General features: G+C 42.5%; 1 protein-coding gene across 1 annotated transcript in view; it reads right to left on the reverse strand.

Moving 5' to 3' along the window:
* Nucleotides 1-7,110, reverse strand: part of MTIF2 (mitochondrial translational initiation factor 2) — a 34,348-nt gene extending 27,238 nt beyond the window's left edge. The window contains exon 1 of the mRNA XM_075863036.1: nucleotides 6,970-7,110. The gene's annotated coding sequence lies outside the window, so the exon portion shown is untranslated. The remainder of the gene's footprint in view (nucleotides 1-6,969) is intronic.
* Between the last annotated feature and the right edge of the window lie 1,666 nt (nucleotides 7,111-8,776).

Genomic DNA, 8,776 nt, shown 5'->3' on the forward strand with positions numbered 1-8,776 from the left:
ACCCCCTAAACAAATACAGACTCCAGACCAGACCCTCTAAACACAAAACAGACACCTTAAACTAATACAAACCCTCTAAAATAATACAGACCCTAGACCAGACCCCTAAAAAATACAGGCCCCCAACCTGGACCCCCTAAACTAATACAGACCCGAGACTTCCTAAAAACAGCCTAGTTATGTGCCCACTGTATACAAGAAGAGATTGCCCCCCCTCACCCCCTAACCATTGTATGCACAGTGGCATTCAATCAATGTGAGGGGGTGAATGGAGGCGGGGGGAGCGCTGTCTTTATGAATATGGTGGACACATAACTATGAGTTTGTTGTATTCTGTCTCAGCTGCTATTAACCAAATGGCAAAATATTTTTTTGTGCTGTTTATTTCAATAGCCCAGCAGACCTGACACTTTTGATATGTCATAGAGACATAAGAGAAGTTTTGATTGGGGAGGGGGGGGGGGGGGGGTTCTGGGTGCTGAGACCCCCACCATCACTGAAATAAAGGTGCAGTAATACTCACCTGAGCACCCTGCACCTTTGGGTGTGATCGGCACTCCTTGCTAGGCCGAAGATGGGTTCATAGACGTTCTATGTGAGGGGCACTGAACACAGTAGAAGGCGCAGGGTGTTTCAGCTGAGCGCTTCTGCACCTTCATTTCAATAATGGTGGGGGCTCAGCACCCGGACCCCCACCAATCAAAATTTCTCATAGGTCTTTATGACATAGAAAATTAATTTGAAAGTACAGTTACTCTTTAACTTCCAGAAACATTTACTGGTGACAGATCGGTTTTAAAATAATTTCTCAGGACTTTCCTCTGTGAGCCAGAGCAGAGAACCACTAAGTATCAGTGACTCCTACTCCAATGGACCTGGCCCATCCATTTATTACATAGACAGCTATTCATCAGCAGACGGACCAACAGCAATCTGCTGATCGATGGGCTAACATTGTTTTTGTTTTGTTTTTAAAAAGACACTACATGTCAGTCAATAAAACAAAAAAGGTGATTTTTTTTTGTGCTGTTTGTTCTAAAATCTAGCTAGAAGAAGCTGCCTGTTAGGCCTCATGCACACGACCGTATTTTTTCCCACCCGTAAATACTGGCGTAAATACGGGTCCTTGGTCACACGTATTCGACCCGTTTTGCACCAGTATTTACGAACCCGTGCCCGTAAATATGGGTCCGGTGTCACCCGTATTCCACCCGTATTTACGGGCACGTTTTTGGCGGCAAAATAGCACTGCACTAATCGGCAGCCCCTTCTCTCTATCAGTGCAGGATAGAGAGAAGGGACAGCCCTTTCTGTAATAAAAGTTAAAGAAATTCATACTTACCGGCCGTTGTCTTGGTGACGCGTCCCTCTCTTCACATCCAGCCCGACATCCCTGGATGACGCGGCAGTCCATGTGACCGCTGCAGCCTGTGATTGACCTGTGATTGGCTGCAGCGGTCACATGGCCTTAAACGTCATCCAGGACGTCGGGCCGGATGTCGAGAGGGACGCGTCACCAAGGCAACCGGCGGGAGACCGGACTGGAGGAAGCAGGAAGTTCTCGGTAAGTATGAACGTCTTTTATTTGTATTTTTTACAGGTTTATTCTGATCGGTAGTCACTGTCCAGGGTGCTGAAAGAGTTACTGCCGATCAGTTAACTCTTTCAGCTCCCTGGACAGTGACTATTTACTGACGTCGCTTAGCAACGCTGCCGTAATGACGGGTGCACACATGTAGCCACCCGTCATTACGAGAGCTCCATAGACTTCTATGGACTGTCCGTGCCGTTATTACGGCCTGAAATAGGACATGTTCTATCTTTTTCAACGGCACGGGCACCTTCCCGTGAGAAAACGGGAAGGCACCCGTCGCCAATAGACGTCTATGAGCCCGTTATTACGGGTCGTAATTACGACCCGTAATAACGGGAGTTTTTACGGTCGTGTGCATGAGGCCTAAGGGATATAGGTTTATAGGGAAATCTTATGTAGAGTTTCGAAAAAAACCTTTTTACATTTTTCAGCCCTTTAATTTGTTCTCTATCCTATCCATATATGACAGAAAGAGGCACAACATTTTAGGCATATGTATAGGGTGGTAATGTGCTTGGAATGATGATATATACTTTTCTGCCAGGGTGACAGTAGTCGTAGGTTTACAAGTAACACATGAAGTGCCTAACATACAGTTTTCTTTGATAATGTTTTGTTTCGTTTTTGTGCTAAATGGAATGGATGTTACTTATTTATTGTGCTAAAACCTTTCATGTGTACGCCACGAGAGGGCACTGCCACTCTACATCACATAGTTCTGTTCTCCTGTACAAGCCAAGAGGAGAATATATAAACAGAGAGCATGAAGTATGTATGTGTGAAGGAACTGTATACAACAATGAATAGTATGGACTTCATGTACCAAAACTAGAGCCAAGTAGAGCAAAAAAGATAAAACTTCCTATGTCCCCAGACACTGCTGTTTTTCTAGATAAACAGACACAACGTCCACATAAATCTTCACGACCAGATAACTTTTATTGGAGCTTTCCTATGCAACAAGTTTCCATCCATTATAAATTTGCCACATTCAACATATTGGAGTAAACTTACCGAAACTAAAACTGTTACAAAAATGTCGTAATACAATAAATTAAATGCTACTTCTGGAACATCAATATCGAGCTTTCCGAGCACAGCATTAATATTCTGATCTGTACTAGGAAAATGAAACTGATTAGTTGCAACTGCTCCATTTTTCGACTGTGGTTCGTTTCTACACATATAAGTCCAAGTATGCAACAACTTAAAGGAGTTGTCCCACTGTTATTCTGTATGGACATCATAGAGATGGGGCCACCGGCTTGGGACCCCCTCTATGTGCCAGAGGGAGAGGCCTTTTTTGTCACCTTTTTTTGAGAAAATGGTGATGATCCTAAAAACTTTATTCTTCATTAATTTACCAAAATGCAAATCACTCTAATTCAATTAAAATCTAATACTTGGTAAATCAATCATACGATCTCAGGATCCTACAATAATACGGGGCTCTAACCAATCTGATGAATAAAGCTGTGTAGTACTAAAATTGATAGGCAGAAAAGGTCCGGATGGTCCCAATATGGATTTTATATAAGTGCATTGCTAAACATGGCGGTCAAATAAAAATATGGGTCAAATATTGATAACGGTAGTCAGGGCCGGCCTTAGGTTGGATGGCGCCAAGTGCGGGACTCTCTATTGCTGCCCTTTACAAACCAAAAATTAACCACATATATAGACCCGCACATACTGGATCATATATACTGTACATACATAAAAGCACATATTTAGACAAACAGACAAATATACATACACATTCTGGAATATATACATACATAAAGGTAAATACACAGACAAACAGAAACATATATGCAGACACACACATGTACATAAATACACAGACAGGAACATATATACAAGCACAAAGACTAATTCACATACAGACCCATATACACTACCGTTCAAAAGTTTGGGGTCACCCAGACAATTTTGTGTTTTCCATGAAAACTCACACTTATATTTATCAAATGAGTTGCAAAATGACTAGAACATATAGTCAAGACATTGACAAGATTAGAAATAATGATTTTTATTTCAAATAATAATTTTCTCCTTCAAACTTTGCTCTGGTCAAAGAATGCTCCATTTGCAGCAATTACAGAATTGCAGACCTTTGTTATTCTAGCTGTTAATTTGCTTAGGTAATCGGGAGAAATTTCACCCCATGCTTCCAGAAGCCCCTCCCAAAAGTTGGATTGGCTTGATGGGCACTTCTTGCGTACCATACGGTCAAGCTGCTCCCACAACAGCTCTATGGGGTTGAGAACTGGTGACTGCGCTGGCCACTCCATTACAGATAGAATACCAGCTGCCTGCTTCTTCCCTAAATAGTTCTTGCATAATTTGGAGGTGTGCTTTGGGTCATTGTCCTGTTGTAGGATGAAATTGGCTCCAATCAAGTGCTGTCCACAGGGTATGGCATGGCGTTGCAAAATGGAGTGATAGCCTTCCTTATTCAAATCCCTTTTACCTTGTACAAATCTCCCACTTTACCAGCACCAAAGCAACCCCAGACAATCACATTACCTCCACCATGCTTGACAGATGGCGTCAGGCACTCTTCCAGCATCTTTTCAGTTGTTCTGCGTCTCACAAACGTTCTTCTGTGCGATCCAAACACCTCAAACTTCGATTCGTCTGTCCATAACACTTTTTTCCAATCTTCCTCTGTCCAATGTCTGTGTGCTTTTGCCCATATTAATCTTTTCCTTTTATTAGCCAGTCTCAGATATGGCTTTTTCTTTGCCACTCTGCCCTGAAGGCCAGCATCCCGGAGTCACCTCTTCACTGTAGACGTTGACACTGGCGTTTTGCGGGTACTATTTAATGAAGCTGCCAGTTGAGGGCCTGTGACGCGTCTATTTCTCAAACTAGAGACTCTAATGTACTTGTCTTGTTGCTCAGTTGTGCAGCGGGGCCTCCCACTTCTCTTTCTACTCTGGTTAGAGCCTGTTTGTGCTGTCCTCTGAAGGGAGTAGTACACACCGTTGTAGGAAATCTTCAGTTTCTTGGCAATTTCTCGCATGGAATAGCCTTCATTTCTAAGAACAAGAATAGACTGTCGAGTTTCACATGAAAGCTCTCTCTTTCTAGCCATTTTGAGAGTTTAATCGAACCCACAAATGTAATGCTCCAGATTCTCAACTAGCTCAAAGGAAGGTCAGTTTTATAGCTCCTCTAAACAGCAAAACTGTTTACAGCGGTGCTAACATAATTGCACAAGGGTTTTCAAGTGTTTTCTAATCATCCATTAGCCTTCTAACACAGTTAGCAAACACAATGTACCATTAGAACACTGGAGTGATGGTTGGTGGAAATGGGCCTCTATACACCTATGTAGATATTGCATTAAAAACCAGACGTTTGCAGCTAGAATAGTCATTTAGCACATTAACAATGTATAGAGTGTATTTCTGATTAATTTAATGTTATCTTCATTGAAAAAAACGGTGGCTTTTCTTGCAAAAATAAGGAAATTTCTAAGTGACCCTAAACTTTTGAACGGTAGTGTATACCCATACAGGCACATATATACACAGTGCAGATAATGTAGTAGATGTCACCTGCAGTCCTATGTAACACCACAGATAACACACAGTGATAACTCTCTTAGTACAGATAATGTAAAACCCCTGGTAACACAGTGATAACTCTGTGTACAGATAATATAGTAGATGTTACCTGCGGTCCTATGTAACATCAGAGATAACACACAGTGATAACTCCCTGAGTACAGATAATTTAGTGGTTTTTACCTGCAGTCCTATGTAACACCACAGATAATACACATAGTGATAACTCTCTGAGTACAGATAATGTAGTGGATGTTATCTGCAGTCCTATGTAACAGCACAGATATCACACAGTGATAACTCTCTGAGTACATATAATGTAATGGATGTAACCTGCAGTCCTACGTAGCACCAGAGATAATACACATAGTGATAACTCTTTGAGTACAGATAAAGTAGTGGATGTTATATGCACTCCTATGGTGTTACCTGCAGTCCCATGTAACACTACAGATAACACAGAGTGATAACTCGGAGTACAGATAATTTAGTAGTGTTACCTGCAGTCCTATGTAACACCACAGATAATACACAGTGATAACTCTCTGAGTACAGATAATGTAGTGGATGTTATATGCACTCCTATGTAACAGCACATATAACACACTCTGATAACTATACTCACACAGGCACATATTAACACATATAGAAGCGTATATGTATATATATATATATACAGTGCCCACCAAAAGTTCCGGAACACCCTCATAACTTTTGAACGGCTCGAGGTAGAGAGTTCAAATTGGGTGGGATTTAATGGGGGTCATAAAATCTACCAGTTAGCGCCCAAAATAACCACACCCACCCCCTTGGAGGCGGTGGGGTGGGCGGAGGCAGCAAAATCTAAAATGGCACGGGGTGTCGAGTGGGGGCTCATTTGAAAGCTTGAGATATTTAACTTTAAAGTTATCATCTTCATTATCGGCTACCGCCGGTGTTAGCATTACGCAAAATGTACCGCGCGGGTATGTAAAATGTACCCCTTTTGTTTTTAGTAATCCATCCAGTTTTCTGTTGGCTTTTCCTTTTTCTACCAAAAATCTGCTGTTCTCATCTGGTCTGTAAAGTAGTTATTTATAAAGAAGTAATCAAAACCTGAAGCTCTTATTCTTTGAAGCCTCTGATTGAAAAAAATATCAATTTTGAACAGTTCTAAGTGTTCTTTCATACAGTGTTACCAGGCTAATATAAATATCCCATCACACCGAGGTGCATAAACATGGTGGCTTGTAAAAAGCTCAGGATGACACAAGCTGATTGTACTGTACTGTTATATTTTCTTCCAAATGTAAATGAAGTTAAGAAAAATGACTTTTGAACACTTCTTCCAGTACTTTATATTCTTTACTGAAAGACTGGAATTCCATATGTTTGCATTTTGAAGATAATATTTATTGTATATGTGGTGGCCCGTGGGTGGCGGGGAATGCAGGAACCCAAAATGGTGGATACTGGGCTCTCTGTCTTGTGTCACGGTGGTATTTTGCCTTGCAGGCCTTCCCACCTCCCAGGGACACACACACACAGTGATGAGGGGGTTGCACAAGATGATGATGATGACTGTTGTTTCCCCCGGGGCACTCCCTTGGTGGCTGACTCCTGTCTGGTGTTATTTGGGGTGCCCTTGGTGTAGAGTGCAAATAGAAGACAGGAGACGGTGGTGGCAGTTAATCAGGAGAGCTTGCAGCACACTTTTACTTTTCAAGATGGAGACTGTACAATACAAATATGTCATCCAAATTCAGCTCAATCAGTGTAGCCCAATGCTAAATGCAGGAGTGCTATTATCTCTCTACTCACAGTCTCTCTTTCTGGACTCTTCTGGCTCCTTGAGCTGTTATTCCAATGAATCTCTTTAGGCCTGTCTTTCTCTGTAATCCGCAAATGGCTGAACTCAGGAGCACCTTCACTGTGCTTCCTGCTGCATCCACTCCTAGCTCACCACTGCCCTGACTCACTCTAACCACTCCCTAATTAACTCCTCCCAGCTTCTGTTACATTATAGAAAAACACTCCGCATAGGCTGAAACACAATGTCATAACATTTCTGAACCTGTAGATGGCAGCATAACACAACACATGAAGACAAACATAGTTTTCATAGTAGTGCTCCTGTGGGACACTACATATACCCTGACCTCTTGTTGAATGTTGTTGTATATTTTGTGAAAATGTTTTGTACAATATTTTGGAAAACAAAAATACTGAGGGTTGAAATCTAAAGAAAAATGACTTTTGTTGTGTGAATATTTTTAAGTCATGTTTTGTAATTGTTCTTTGATTTATTCTTAATCATTATAAATTTTTTCCCATTCATCCAAAAGAGAATTTGTGTGGTCAAACACTGATGTTGGACGAGAGGTCCCGGCTCATAATCTCCATTCTAGTTCACCCAAAAGGTGTTTGATGGGTTCGAGGTCAGGGATCTGTGCAGGCCAGTCAAGTTATTTCACACTAAACTCACCCAATTATGCCTATATGGACCTTGCTTTGTGTAATGGGGCACAGTCATGCTGGAACAGAAAAGGGCCTTCCGCAAACTGTTCCCACAATGCTTGTCCATCAGACTGCTAGATAGAGAAGTGTGATTCATCAATCCGCAGAACATGTTTCCACTGCTCCAGAGTCCAGTGGCGGTGTGCTTTACACCACTGAAGAGGCCGCAGCGTACTTCCGCAGGGCCCCTTTAGTCAGCTGATCATGGGGGTGCTGGAATACTTGTGACTAGTTATTTATCTAGCTATAGAAAGCCAGATGCCTCACTGACTATCAGCCAGTGCCGCACCCTTTAATTTCCCCAGCAGTTGCAGCAGCATTACTTCTTTCTCAGTAGTCAGAGCAGGACTCCCCCCATGTCTCAGTGCATAATTATTATGGCACCCACAGGCTATACAATGAAAATGCTAAATATGTTAATTGAAAAATAAGCCCCACACATGCACAAAAGCCGGTTGGCCTAGCAGTAAGTGACCTCTCTACTGTCAGCTTCCGATGTGTTAGTCCACTCCTAGACATTATGGGTCCTGTTGTGGCTGGGCCCCATAATCATGTCAGAGTCTGGAGTATCCTCTCATGGGGCAGTCTGTCCATCTGTCTAGTTTATATCAAATTATTTGGTGTATTTATTTTATTATTCCTTTATGGTGTCTGTAATGTTAGGATGTTCTGTCAAATGGGGTGGAGCATGTGACCGGACCTGAACGCCCCGGGTGCCACCTCTGCTGGAAGAGCTCCCATGTAACAGTTGTTCTCCCTTCTCATTTTCCTGCCTGATGCTTACATCACGTCCAGCTGAAGACGCCAACCCTGCGAAATGGATGCCCAGTCTTTTGCACTCTGCTCCAGTGTAGGCTGAAGTTGCCATTCTAGTCTGTCTGAAGCCAATGGTAGGTGTCGATCAGGGTAGTTTACGCCCGGTGTGCCCAGATTGGAGGGTAGGAGGTATACTATCCTGTATGCCGACCTTACTGACACTGCATTCTCCTGGCTGCCTTGCGTATTCCCCTACTGCAGAGCATCAATTGTTTCTAGTGACTGGACTCTCTCTTCATGCTAGCCATGTAACCTGGGACAAGTAGAGGATGTATGGTGTGAGACACATTCCCTA

The sequence above is a fragment of the Rhinoderma darwinii genome, chromosome 4 (assembly GCF_050947455.1).
Source record: "Rhinoderma darwinii isolate aRhiDar2 chromosome 4, aRhiDar2.hap1, whole genome shotgun sequence".
NCBI lineage: Eukaryota > Metazoa > Chordata > Amphibia > Anura > Rhinodermatidae > Rhinoderma > Rhinoderma darwinii.